Here is a 15266-nt window from a genome sequence, read left to right as displayed (position 1 = left end):
CGTGCCTGAAATAGGCAGAGTGTGCAACTCAGTGATCGCTAAATGCCCTCTAGGCTCTAGCCTCAGACCAGGATGATGACAAGAGTGGATAGAAATAGCAGACAACGTTTCTGGAGACCCTGAGCTAACACATGGGTGATCTAATTTAATCTCCTGATCTATGCTACCTCAATGTGTGGTCATATTTTCCCTGGACTGGCAGTTGGCAAGCTGCGTAGAGTTACTGAATCTGCTCTGTGGGTAAAGGCGGTTCTCTTTAGACAAAATGCTTATCACATAAATAATGAAGTTATACTTCTATTCTTTTTCTCTGCGTTAGATAATGGTGGTGACCAACATCAATTGTGCTGTCCTCAATTTAATCTTTCCCCAATATACTCAGTCATTTCAAACATATTTCTACTCTTTTGCTTTTTATTTTTAGGTACAAGAATCCAAGAATAACAAATCACATTTTGTCTCTGATCTCTGGGAATGATGTATTATATATACTCGTGTATAAGCCGAGTTTTTTGGCACATTTTTAATGCAGTTTTTGTGCTAAAGTTAGTTGTCTTGACTGATATTCGGGTCTACTTATACTCAAGTACATACGATAAGTATTACCCTCATTTTACAGATGAGAAAATTGAGGTTCATGGAGCTAATAACTTGACCAAGATGATTCAACTAGCCAACGACAAGAATAGACCCAAACTCAGTTCTTCTTCCCTCTGACATCCAAGCTCCTGACTCCTGGGCCATGCCTGGATGTGAAATCTTATAGAATAAGACAAGCTATGGTAGGAAGTCCCGAATACAGGCGTCCAATAGGAGTCCGATTGGTGCAGTGGGTTACACATTAAGCTGCTAACCACAAGGTTGGCAGTTTGAAACCACCAGCCATTATACAATGATTAACAGTCTCAGAAACCCACAAGGGCAGTTCTACACTGTCCTGTGGGGTTGCTATGAGTCAGAATTGACTTGATGACAGTGACTTTATAAGCATTGATTATAGATTGCCTTGTGTCTCCCTAACATTTGTGTTGGACTGTCAACTTAAGACTTCCTTGCTGTATTAATGAAGGCACAACAATGCAGGGTGTGTCCTGAGCTGCATTCCTTCTGAGCTTTAAGGAGCAGCTCAGTCACTGAGAACAGGGAGAAGCAAATAGACGACAACAGATGCCACATGAACATCGCCAAGGAACCAGGGAACGTTGAGGCTACACATGCTCAAAGGGTCAAGGATGTTTTTCCAGAGCCAAGAGATATAGCCTTCCCTGAGAGCCTCTGGAACTGTAAGACGGCACATTTGTTATTTTCAAGCCACGCACTTTAAACAGATAATCTCTGTTCTAGCTTCACGGGGGAACCAAGGCAGCACAGAATTGCTAAGCAAGGATTTTGAGCATTTTCTAATTTGTTACCTGGGCTGCCAAACGTCTGCTAATATCCGTACTCAATATTCAGAGGTGGCATTGCAATGCTGGAGCTATAGCCATTCGTACTTAGATTTAGATTGGGCACGATTTAGATGTAAAAGAATTAGAGCCTGCAATTGCTTGCAGAGCGAGGACCCATCCTCTCGGAGCCTCTGTGCGGAAATACGCATCTTCCCCTATCTTCAGTCTGTGCAAGTTCTTGCTTGAAGGATACGGCGACTGATTGGACTTTTTGGTGATTTCTACAGGGCTGCTTCCTGGTCAGTCAGGTGGGACCGACTTCGATTAAGACTTGGCACTCACACTTGACTCTGTCGAGCCAGGACTAGAGGGAAAGAGGAATTGCTGTCGGTGTCAGGGTGGTAACAGCCAAAATTACTGGAAATATCCATCGTTACACCTGCTTGTTTCCTTACAGGAGCCCCAGTGATACAGGGGCCAAGAGCTGTTCTGAGAGGTCCTCGGTTCAAACCCACCGGATACAATCAGGGAGGAAGGCGAGGCTGTTGGCTTTTGCAAAGATTTGCTGTCTTTTTAAACACCTGAGCAGCACTCTGCCCTGTCCTTCTGGGTTTGCTGGGAGTCAGCAGTGGCTAGTTGGTAGTGGAGATTAAGTGTGGAAAGTGAAGGGAAGGCAGGCTTTACATATATTTTTTATACCAAAAAATCACTCTGGAAATAGCGATTGCTACTATTACTTTTTGGATGACCTTAATTTGTCCTCGTTTGAAGCATTAAAATTTATGAACAGTGTTAATGGAAAGCTTTTGAGTTTAACTACATAGTTGCTATCTGTTTAACCTCTTGTCCCCACCTCCAGGAGGGGGAAGAATCTATCTTGCAAAGCTTTTAGGCGAAGGGGGATATTTCATGTGAGTTTGCTTCATCCATTTCACATAGCCTTTCTGTGACTTCTTTTTGGCCAGCGCTCCCTGAATAGAATTAGGATTTTTTTTAATGTTTTATTATTTTCCTGATCTAAGAGTGGAAGAATTGGACCCATTATATCTGGTAATTTATCAAACGGTTTCTCGGTTACAAAAGGACTTTCTTCCCGGCGTCTCCCCAGGTTCCTGGCAGTGCATCTCGCGCTGCCGGGGGGTTGGATTGAACACTCGATGCTTTTGAAGAGTTCACATCAGAAGATTTCATCACAAGCCTCTAAGATTTCACCCCTTGAGAAATGCCCCTTTCAACCTCCCCCTTCTGCCTCTTCCCAGGACCTTCTGGAGTCTGTAATCGTGTCACGTGTCGGCCGGAGCGTCTTCTGCCTTTGAAGCCTTTATAGATGCTGTTAGGAGTCTCCTTTGAAAGAAAAAGGTTGGTGGTGGTGGTGGGAGGAGGGATTGAAAAGCCTTCAGCAGCCAAAAGAGGACGCCTGAATAATTCAGGACGCACCGTGGGGCATCGCTCCTATCAGCTCCCCCAAGGCTGGAGTAAATATTAACACACGTCTTCAGGGCTCCTGGGGGAAGGATTGTTGTAGAAATAGCAGCTTCTTTCTTGCTCAGCAACAGGTAGTGTTGAGTCGTTTAGGTTTTCCCAAAGCTCTGTCTGTGCATGAGAATTATCCAGGAAACTGAACTACAGAGCCAGGACCGGGCCCCCTCACCAGACCTCTGATAGGAGAACTGACTCATGGGATTTGCAATCATAGATTTTCAAAATGTCTCAGATGGTGGCAAGGCACACTCAAGTTTGAGCTTACTGTTACAGGCCAATGCTCATTCTGACTGATATTCTTGAGAAGAAAGTTCCAGAAAGAAGTAGAAGATGAAAGGAGTGCCTTCCTCTCTGTTCATACTGTGATAGTTAGGGTTTTGTGTGTGTGTGTGTGTGTGTGTGTGTGTGTGTGTGTGCCAACATGGCTCCCATAGGGACATGTGGGCAGTTTAACCTGTTAATCAGGTTGCAGTTTGATGGGAGGGCAACCGAATAAATGGCTCTTTGGAGGCTGGCCACTCTCTCTCTTTGCCTTCACCTTCCTGTGAGGAGCCAGCCCTGGAGACGCTTCTACCACCACTGGATCCACAGAACCCTGCACCCACCAGCCTATGATCTTCCTGCATTCTGCATCATTGCTTGTGGCTGTTGAGTCTAAAGTGGGATTTGTGGACTAGTATCAGACTTTTGGACTTGATCTGGACTGGGCCGGGATGGTTTCCTGTTATATAACTACTTCTTGATAAAACGCTCTCTCCTACACATGTGAGTGTCAATGGATTTGCCTCTCTAGTCAACCCAGCCTAACACACATACCAATTTTTCATTCGTTGTCTCCCACTTTGTTCCCAAGAGAAAGAATGGCACAGTGGATCAGTTCCAGAAGTGGTGAGAAGCTTAGACTTTCACCAGAGACCTGGGCAGGTCTCCTCAGGGCAGAAAGACAACTGGTGAGCATTGTGAACAGGAGTGTTGTACAAAGTGTGTTAGGATTTCCCAGCATTGTCCCCAGCAGTGGAGCTCCCTTCACAGGCCGGCCTTCCAGTGAGTAGTCTAAAGACTGTCCTCAGGTGCAGCCCCTTGTCAGGAGGAATTTGGAGGACCCCTTCACCTCCAGGGTAATTTCCATGTCCACCACCCAAGGCCTCTTCATAGCACGTGCTATTAGCCTCAGGAGAGACCCATGGCTCTCATTTCTCTTCTTACAACATGCAGCGTGCATGTTCTGAAATGAAAGGAAAGGTCTGGAGAGACAGGAGAAAGGGGAGGTTTTCTTTCAGTTTTGCTGCCCTGGAGTTTATAACCAAAACAACAAAAATATTTTTTTATTAGAACATTGGATCAGAGGGTTATTGGGCTACTTTGATCAGACTATCTCATGCATTGCTGATTATCTCCTGGATTTTGTGTAAATTATATTTAGATCAGTTCATACATTTAATAGAGAACTTCGTGAGATAAAGGAGTGAGGTGTCTGCTTACTGCCTTTGCACATTTTAAAATCTATCCTGCGAACTCTACCCCCATGACTGTTCCTCCCGTAGTATTTTTTTATTACAAAAAAAAATGATTAAACAGCAAAATACACAGGAAGTACAGGCACTAATGGGGACTATGTGTATATATATATATGCTTTCAAATATAACTTAATTGCATAAAACCTAGCAAATATTGATAAAAACCATCCACTATTCAGTTAAAAGTCCTAATTCTTGCCTTTTATGTAATTATTTTACTAATACACATTTATTAATGTATTATGATTTTAATTCATTAATAACAGTCAATAATTATTAAAACAATATTTTGAAAGCTAAAAATAAGCCATAATCTGGATGTCCTTTAATTCATTGCACTCAGGGTCTAATGAATAAGGAAGAAAAAAGGGATGATCAAAGCGTTTGATTTATAATATTGCTAAGAATATAGACTTTCCATGGCTTGCCCGAAGAGTTAGCAAATCTGTGTTAAAGTAAAATTTCTATTAACTTTTAATTCCATTTCCCCATGAACTTTTAGGGTCTGGGAGATCAGAATGATTTTTAGGAGGAAGGATGACAGAGTTTGTCTCGTACTGCACATGATATCATGATATCAGGAGAGACCACATCATGCTATAAATAAACCCCAAACCAAACTCACTGCCATCGAGTCAACGCTGTGTCATAGTCACCCCTTGTGGGTTTCAGAGGCTGTAACTGTTTATAGGACTAGAAAGCCCAGTCTTTCTCCCACTGAGCTGCTAGTGATTTCGAACTACTGACCATGCAGATTGCAGCCCAATGTGTAACCACTCCACCATCAGGTTCCGTATGCTACAACTCGAGTAATGAAAAAGAGGAAGACCTTCAATGGGATGGATTGACACTGGTTTCAACAATAGACTCAAACACAGGAATGGTTGGGAGACGGTGCAGGGTTAGGCAGTGTTTCATCCCGCCATACATATGGTCGCTGTGAGTCAGAATCCACTCAATGGCAACTTCATCCACGACGTTCTGCAATACACATGCTTAACGCAATGTGTTGCTAAAAGTAATGTGCTCCTAAATGATTTCTGGCTCACTCAGAAAACAAAAGAAAATTTGATGTGATATTTGGTGACTTCTGATGGTGTAGCGACTCCCAATCACAACCAATGTCAAAGCACTAATGTGGTGGTAGTAGTGTTGAATGTGCAGTTGGTAGGACGTGTGTATAATTGGCTCTCAGTTGTGTGAACTGAGTCCAGCACCCCACTGGGACCAATCTTGCCAATTTCTAAAATAAATTCTAAAATGCAATTAATGGCTTGCTTAAAGGGTGTGAACATTGTAAAAGACTTTATGTGTTTCAACTAGCTACTTCTAGAACTATTACAATGTACTCTCTTCAAGAACATGAGGATGTTCCAAAACTTCTCATTTCCCAAGGGTCCCACTATCCACCAGAAGTAATGAGATTTCTGTCCAAGGTCATCCGGGGAGGGGCTAGGTGTTGGTGAATTTTTTCACTTGGGCCACACAACCAGTCCCTTGGCTGGAGATTGAACTGTGAAAGGAGTAATTGAATTGAATCCATTTTCTAACTCTTTCACTTCAGAGGTTTTAAGAAAAGTGAAATAACAAAACAGCAACAACAAACGAGATGCCAGAAGGCAACTCGTAATCAATGCTGAACATCAGTGATGCACAGATTCAAAGGAAGGAGACACCTGCGTGTGGGATCCTGACTAGGACAGGTTTCACAGAGGAAGGGAGAATTGTTCCACAACAAGAAGAGGGGACATTTGCTGGTGTCTGGGTAACATCTTCATCAGTTCCCTTGATTTTAGGACTGGATTTCCTTTGGATTTTTGTATCAACAGCAGCCGGGGTGAAGGCAGGAGGGTGGCCCAGGAACAAGGGGAAGGGCTGTTTCCTGGGAGGATGGTCTTTGAAATCCATCTGTAGCCGTGCCTGTGGGGTACCCTCCAGAAAGGAGCCCCCGCCCGTGCATCTGGCCCCTCTTCTCAGCTGACCCCTCCCCGACAACCTTCCCATCTGTCTCAAGCTTTCATCTCAGGGATAACAATAAATTAAAAAACCCACAGTGTGATTCATCTCCTCATTATTGCACAAAAGCCATGGCCGATGGGCACACCTGTGCAGTGCCACTTGGACCTGCAGCTCCAATTTCATGCTTAGGGTTTGAGCTTTGGCTATCTGCATGGGTTTGTTCAATCCAAGGATCAGATAACATCAAGGTTTACATCCCCCATTGAAAGCCATCCCAGGAATTGATGGATGGGTACCAATGTTTGCAGTGTGCGATGATAGTCAGAGAAGGCCAAGAGGAGAATCTTTTATTTTTCAGTTCACCTTTGGAAAATAGTGTGTGTGCTTTCCACCATAAAGCCCAAGACCTTTAAGCATCTCAATCTTCATGGTTTCCACAAAGTATGCCTCTCCCTGTCCCCCAGCGTAACTGACATCAGAATGACCTGGACAGCTGTTTGCCCCGAGAGAAAGGGGCGTGTTGAACTGGAGATCCAGTGTTGGGTTGTCCAGTCCCCTCTCCCCGGCTGCCGCTTTTCCACTGGAGTGTGAGCCGCTAGGCGTGCCTTCCAATGAGACAGGAAACCGCGGAGGGTAAGAAATGGTTTTAGAAAATCATTCTCACCCCAGATGAAATCTCAGATCTTGCAATTTTGTTTGTTTTCTTCCTTCTCAGCTGTTTTCCTTTGAAGTCCAAGACCGCTAGCTCTTTGTGTATGTGCAGCTGTGCTTACTCGATCAGGGCTCATTTTAAGACAAGAAAAGGAGCCCGAGCAAAGCAAGGCCTCTTGTTGCTTGTCAGCCATTAGCGCAATTCAAGTCCGGCCAGTCTTGTTTGTCTATGCAGATGAGGATCCCATACATGAAGAAGCCCAGGTTCAGCACAGTCAGGAAATATAGGGGGCTTCTTGTCCACCCGTGCTCAAGCACACAGGAAAACGACGGGACTGCATATTTGCATTGTTCTTTTTATTCCAGAGCCATGGCCCCTGCCTTGATTCAGTTTTATTCCTTGCGGACTGAAGGATGCAATGGCTTCCTAATTAGTTTCCTTCAGACTCTGTCTCTCTGACCACTTTCTTGGTTGCATGCAAGGATAAGCAGATAAAGCTTGAAATGTCCAATTAGCCAGATTCCTTTTGTCTAAAATCTCCTATGAGAGAAACATTAAACCCGTTACTTACTATTGAAAGTGTTTCACCACTCTCTTAGTTCCTTTGGGCTGCCATGACAAAGTATCACAAACGCTGTGGGCTTTCAGAGCAGGCACTTCACCTCGAACATTCTGAAGGCCAGAAGGCTGAATTGAAGGTGGTGCCTGGTGTTGATTCCACTTGATGCTTTAAGGAAGAATCTTCCATGTTTCTAGTTCTGGTGATGACTGGTAACCTTTGACTTGCTTTGGTTGGTAGGGACAGCCTTCAAATAGCTCCCTCTATTGCCACACGGCCACCTGCAGAGCCTCTGTGTGTCTCCTCGCATCTCTTCTCTTTAATGAAGATACAAGTGAGATCAGGTTTGAGTATAACCCCCTACTCCTGTATGATTTCATGTAGACGTAATTGATGGCACTGTCATTAAAGAGCCTAGTTTCAAATGCATTCACAGGTACCGGAGCTAAGGCATCAACAGAATTGAATCCATAAAACCGATACTTACATATCCAGCCTTTCCTTCCAATTCTCACCTAGATAACTTCCTGCCACCAAAGCCATGCCCTCACCGGCAGGACATCATCTTGTCGGTACCTGAGATGACACCTGCACCCAGAGAGAAGTCTCATTATCTCTAGGGGGCAGTTGGACCCTTGGGAAACAAGGAGTTTGAGGACACTCTCATGTTCTTGAACAGAGTAAAGATTCAAGTATTTCTAGAAGGTAGCTAGATGAAACACAAAATCCTTGTGTTGATACCTGAGATAGTTCACGCTTATTGTGCCAACATGGCCAATGAACACATGTGGGATTAATTGAAGAGTGGAGAGATAAACGACTCAGGGTGTCTCACCTCTCTTGTCTCTTGCTCTTTGATCATCGGACCAGTGTGCGGCTGCCTTGCTTGTTCTGAGCCTCGATTTGCAAGCTACACTGCCTGTGGGACATCTAACCCGTGGACTGTGTCACTGTATTTTGAGGTTCCTTGAAGACCTGCTTTGCCACACTATTGGAATTTACATCTCTTGAACTGGGGATTGTCGGACCCTGTCATCTGGTTGACTGTTGGTGGCCTGCCTTGCTGTTTGCGGCCTGTGCCCGGATAGCCTGAATTGCTCCACAGAGGACAACCCGGCGGCCTTCAAGACTTGAAGGACTGCCAGTGTCTCACAGCTGTCTCATGGGAGTGAGTTGCACTGAGCCATTTGTACCATTTCATAATTTAATTAACTGTTTATTACTCATCTTATCTATCTATCTGTATAAATATATATGAAATTATTAGCATTCTGGTTTTGTTTCTCTAGAGAACCCTGTCTAGCACAATACCCTTTGTTACATACATCGCATTTTAGAATTTATCTTTAAAAATTGGCAAGGTTGGGCCCAGTGGGAGTTCCAGCTCGATTCCGTTCACACAGCAGAGAGTCAATTAGAGACCTGTCTTCCCAATGGCACACTTGGGACCACCACGCTGGTGGCTCGACACGGTCATGGTTGGGAGTGTCTGCAGTACAGGAAGTCAGCAAATGCCACATCAAGTTTTCCGGGAGAGCCGGCAAGCCTGTGCCATTCTCGTGTAGCAGGCCTGTGCGTTTGACTCTCCGAGCCCTCATTTAGACTCTGGGAGTCCTGCGGCTGTGGCCTCAGAATGGAGAAGAAAGTCCAACTTGTAAAGAAGTACGGGACGGCACCTGGCACCGACAGCTCCCTTGTCCGTGGCAGTGTTCTGCTGTCCCAGCCCGGCTGGTAAGCGAGGACTCCGTGAAGCAAATGGTCGAGACACAGCTGATAGTCCAAGGGGGGAAGGTTCACTTCTTTAGTTTGTGAAAAGATTCCAGGACTCATTTCCTCCTTAGGTGTTCGTCTTGGGGGATACTAGGGAAGCAGAGCCAATAAAAAAGCAGAAGAACCAAACCAAAAAAGTGTGTGTGTGTGTGTGTGTGCGTGCGTGCGCGTGTGCATTTCCATCACTACCCATCTGTCAGTTTGCCCTATTGTGGTAGCACGAGTGTGGAGGTGAAGGTATGGACACATTTTCCTGGAGGCTCAATCACAAGAGGAGGCCATCGTGGTCAGGGAAACAGGTCCAGCAAGGGAGACCCTCATCCAGGTAAATCGGCGAGAAAGCTGCAGCGACCGACTCAAACATGCGATCGTAAGGAGGGCACAAGGCTGAGCAGTTTTGAATCCTGTCGTACAGAGGCAGAGCCACCACGAGTCCGAGTTGACTTAATGTCGCCTATCTGTCTGTCTGTCTATAGCTATCTAGCTCTCCATGATATGTGTGTGAATGTGTATTTGAGAGAGGGACAGAGCGAGACAGATTCCGAGCCAGAGAGACAGATAGTGAGATGAAAGAGAGAGACAGACAGGCAGACAGAGAAGTTGATTGATGTTAGTGAATTGTCTCTGGCTAGAGATTCTTGGAGGCTTATGTTCTGAAATCTATAGGCCACACAGGAAATGTGAAGAGTGAAGGAATTCCGGGGAAATATCTTTTTATAGTCGGGAGGAAGAACACACTAGAAGGAAACTCCCTTTATGCTCTTAAGGTCTTCCGCTGATGGGTTGAGGTCTGCCAACTTGTGAAGCATCATCTGCTTTGCTCAAGGTCACCTGACTTAATCAAATGCATGGCAGTGACATCTGTGAGAGCCAGCCCCCAGCAGGGCTGCCTGGTTCTTGTGGCCTCACAGACTGCAGGCTATTGACAGGGTCTAGTCTTACCACCTTCAGTGGGGTTAGTGGAAATACTGCTGCTTCCCTTCTCTGACAGGTTTCTGCCTTACATGCCTTTGACTTTCTCAGGTTTTACTGCACTTCCTAACAGAGTACAGACTAATGTTTGAGGGAGCCACGGCAGGGGCCACAGCAGGGTAGTGGTTATGCATTGGGTTGCTAACGACAAGGTCAGTGGTTCAAAACCGTCAGCCTCTCCTCAAGAGAAAGACAGGGCTGTCTACTCTGGTAAAGAGTTACAGTCTCAGAAACTCACGATCACAGTTCTACCCTGTCCAACATGGTCACTGCGCGTTGGCATCAACTCAATAAACCGTGAGTTTGAGATTAATGTTTGACACAACACCTGGGAACCATACCTAGCCAGGCTGACACATACAAGTATCCATTGCAAGGTCCTTTTGAGAATCAGCCTCAATGTTTTCCTTCATCTACTTGTGCATAGTTTAAAAAGATAGGTGTATGAAAATATAGTATTGTGAAGCAAATCCTGTGTTATAAACAAATTTGTTATTAATAGAGCCAGAGAGCATGGCCTCCGCTTAGGTTGTCAGTAAGTGTTCCTGGTATTAAATTGAATAATGTTAATTACTATTTTTGTTTGCATCAACTTCTTGGCACTCATTTTAAACTTTCATTTACCTGAATTTCTAATGTGTGTTTCCTACTAGAGATAATTTCTTTTCAATGTATTTTCAGTGTTTATCCTTATGCTATGGCAGTATGCATGATGGACATAGCCCTGGGAAAAATATAAGGTCATACCTTAAGAAAAAAAATGAAAGTTTTAAAAAGAATAGTCATTTTCCCAATTTAGCTAGTTAAATCCTAGGAGTAGTGTTTTTAATTCCATATTTCATTTTCTATGCCTCAGCTGAGTCTTAAATAATCATGGAGAAAACACACTGTACTCTTTTATTAAGAAATAAATAGCTATTCTCTGTTTATTAAAATGTAAAATTGCATTGTGGAGATAAAGAAGTTGCTAACCGTACATAATGGAGCCTGCTAATACTGCTTCCTACAGGAAACTACTGACGTATCGCAGACCTTGAAACGTTTTGGTGGCTGGTCCAGAAGAATGCAATGTCTGAATAGAGATACCCCCAGGCACAGTAAAATAATGCCTCAGGTAAATGCATATTTTATGTTTTGTCTCACTCATGGAATTATACTCATTTTTTAAACCAGGGAAACAATGAATAATTGAGAAACTCAATTTTGTTCTTATTTTTCATATTAAAAAAAACAAAGTTCATTATTTTGTCGGCAAAGTGCAAGTGTCTCAAGTAATTAGATGCTATGAAGTCGCAATATCTTATCACTTGCGTTGCTACAAGTGCTTTGCTCAGTTCATGCTGGCCAAGAGGCTGAACTGCTCAGGTATTTTTGGCCCTCATTTCTTCCACGTGTTTTCTTGTGTCCCCTTTCTCTCTTCTCTCCCTCAGGGACTCTGCTCATAGGCATGTTAGACCAGTCTCTGGTGACAAGCTTGTTGTTTGGGAATTGTGCTTCTCTCAGTTCTCCAGATAATTTTTACTTGTTTATGTTCATGTTGACTGAATTTCTTCTCATTTTTCCTCTGCTGTTCAGGCAGGCCTATGCATTGCTGATGTCAGCTGGATCTCGGCCCAAAGGAGAGAACCCAGGAAAGACGTCTACCGAGGGTTCATTGTCTGCACACAAGCATTCAAAGGTGGGGCTCATAATCAACTATGGCTAATATCGCGAGGATGGAATTACAGGACATGTCATGGCGCTCTTGATGAACTTGTAAATTGACCAAGAGGTATTTATCTGAACAGAACATAAGGATACCACTTGGTTTATGATCAGGAAAGGTGTACACTGGGGCTATATTCTCCCACCACCTTTATCCAGTTTGTAGACTGAGCACATGACATGATTGATTGTATGAGGGAAAACACAGCATCAGAGTTGGAGGAAGACTCATTATCATCTTGCGGTATGCAGATGAGACAATATTTCTTGCCTAAAACAAAGAGGGCACTTACTGATGAAGATCAGCCTAGGTTACAGTTCAACATAAAGAAAACAAAAATTCTTCACAACTGGAGCTAAAAAGCAACAACACGATAGTGGAGAGAGTATTGAAATGATCAAGGATTTTCATCTTACAGGGGTCCAATATCGATGCCCATGGAATTGACTATCACGAGCTCTAATTACATAGAGCATTGGGAAAATCTGTTACAAAAGACCTCTTTAACGTGTTAAAAAAAAGTAAACATATCATTTTGATAATTAAGAGGTGCCCCGCCCAAGCTATGGGCTTAAAAAACAAACAAACAGACAGACAGACAAAAAATAGTCTTATGGCATATAATTCATACACCATACAATTCAAAGGTTTAAATAACTACGGATATATGCCATCATAACCAGAAGCAATTTTATAACATTTTTTCCATGCTTGTGTTCATGATGATGATTTCTCCGTTACCTCCCCACCTCCCCTGCTATAACTCTGCTGTTATTTGTAGGGCCCTTCCCTCAGTTCTGGGGCATAGTGACCCTACATACAAAGAATGAAACATTGTTCGGTCCTGCACCATCCTCATGATTATTCTTATATCTGAGCCCATTGTTGCAACCACCATGTCTATCCATCTCGTTGAGGATCTTCCTCTTCTTCCACAAACATGACATCTTTTCCTAGGGATGAGTCTCTCTTGACAATATGTCCAAAGTATGCCAGAGGAAGTTTCTCCATCCTTGCTCTCAGGAGCATTCTGGCTGTCCTTCTTCTAAGACAGACTTGTTTGTTCTTTTGGCAGTCTGTGGTACTTTCAATATCCTTCTCCAGCACCACAATTCAAATGCATTGAGTCTTCTTCATTCTGTCTAACTTTCACCTGCAGATGAGGTGATTGAAAACACTATGCCTTGGGTCCTTAGTCCTTAAAACAGCTCACCTTAGTCCTTAAAATAGCATCATTGCTTTTCAACACTTTGAAGCAGTCATGTGCCAGATGGACCTAGTGCAATGCCTCATTTGAACTCTCGACTGCTGCTTCCATGAGCCTTGATTGTGGATCCAAGCAAGACAAAGTCCTTGACAACTTCAAGCTTTTCTCCATTTATCCTGATGTTGCCTATTAGGTTAGCTGGGAGGATTTTGATTTTCTTGATATTGAGTTGTAATTCATACGAAGGCCGCAATCCCTGATCTTCATCAGCAAGGACTTCAAGTCCTCTTCACTAACAGCAAGCAGAGTTTGTCATCTGCATGTGGTGGGTTGCTAATAAGCCTTCCTCCATTCCTGACACCTTCTTCTTCATATGATCCAGTTTCTCTGATTATTTGCTCAGCATACTGATTGAATGAATATTGAGAGAGGATATAACCCAGAACTCCAAGCAACAATTTGTCTAGTTACTGTTACTATACGTTTACCTGTCCTGTATTTCATATACAGAAAAGCATACAAAAGGCTCCAAAATGCCAAAAACACACAAACAACTCAACCCAAGAGAAAACAAAAGATAATAGGTGCTAGAACAAATTTAAAATGGGTCAAATGAGAATATTTTAAGGTAAGTCAATACATTTTAAGGTAAGCCAATATTTTAGGTAAGCCAATTGACTTAAGGTAAGCCAATAAATTTTAAGGTAACTAGATCTGCAGCAAGCCATTTTCCAATACACTCTGTCTGAGGTCAAGACTGATCCATTCCTGGTCAATGGATCCAGGGACTTCAATCCACGTGGGAACTTTGTACCTGCATTTTGCTCTTTCAGTGACATCCACAGCCTTTGACAAACTCTTCCAAGCTATGTCCTCCCCCCCACCCCGCCCCCAGTGGCTTCAGGGGCGTGCAGAACCTGGTCAGTGAATAAGGAAGTCTGAAATCAAGTCTTCCTTAATCGATGCCTGTGGATGAGGGTGTCGAAAGTGCCATCGACTTGCAGAAGAATGCGCACTTCTGGCTGGGAAGACTTGCAATCTTAAAGACCAGGATGGTGAGCCTCTGCTTCATGTGCTTTGAGCGTGTGATCAGGAGAAGTAGCAGATTGGTGAAAAGGAAGAAGACCTTCAATTACAAGTAGACACGGTGGCTGCAATAGAAGGCCCCAACAGAGCAAGGAGCATGAGGATGGGGTGAGGACAGGCAGCGTTCTGTTCCATTGTACAGAGGGTTGCTATGAGTCACCACCACCACCGACCAGGTGGATAGATAGATAACAGAATTGAATCTTGAGCCCCTCCTCTGCCTCCTACATGTTCTTCTCCTCATTCTTCTCTCCTGATCTTCATTTTCCTTGTTCTCTCTCATCTTCTTTCTGCTCTCTCTCTCCCCTTCCTCTAACTCTCCTCCTCTCTTCTTCGTCCATGCCTTTCCATAGTGCCGTGCTGAAAAGAGACCTGAGCTCCCCCGTCCGGGTGCTGCTCTGCCAGCTTGACTGATATATGTTTAAATCTCTCTTCTCTTCTATCCTAGGGGTGGGTAAAGATGCTAAATTATCTCCACTCTATCTGTGCAGCTGTTACATAATTGTTCCATGCCCCATCGCATTTTATTGTCAGACAATTGACTGCTTTGGGAGCTGTACCTGGAAGGTGTTTTAAAAAATAAGAGATACCTGTTGTTCATAGTTGGATGGTAAGAAGCTTGAAATCATTTCAGAACCAACATTGGAGCAGAGCTGAAGCCTTGCCTTCTCTGAAGGCCTCATGCCTGTTCTTTGCTCCCTGCTGAATGGTGTACAGTGACGTGGCAGCAAAACCCTGAGCGGATTCGGGGAGCCTCGGCTTTCTGTGGGCTCAGGTTGACCACAGATGCCTTGTAGATGGTCACAGACAACCCATGGGCTGAGAAATGAAAGCCAACGAGGTCATTCACACCCTTCCAGGATGTGACGGGAGTGCTTCTGAATCCAACAATTGGATGGCTTTTCTCCAATGAACTGGTGTGGTCGGTGGTAAATGCACTCACTACTCACAGAGAGGTTGGAGATTCT

Source organism: Echinops telfairi, unplaced genomic scaffold (genome assembly GCF_000313985.2).
Source record: "Echinops telfairi isolate 266 unplaced genomic scaffold, ASM31398v2 ScPeMD7_3533;HRSCAF=4204_0, whole genome shotgun sequence".
Lineage (NCBI taxonomy): Eukaryota > Metazoa > Chordata > Mammalia > Afrosoricida > Tenrecidae > Echinops > Echinops telfairi.
Note: the sequence above shows the minus strand (reverse complement) of the source record.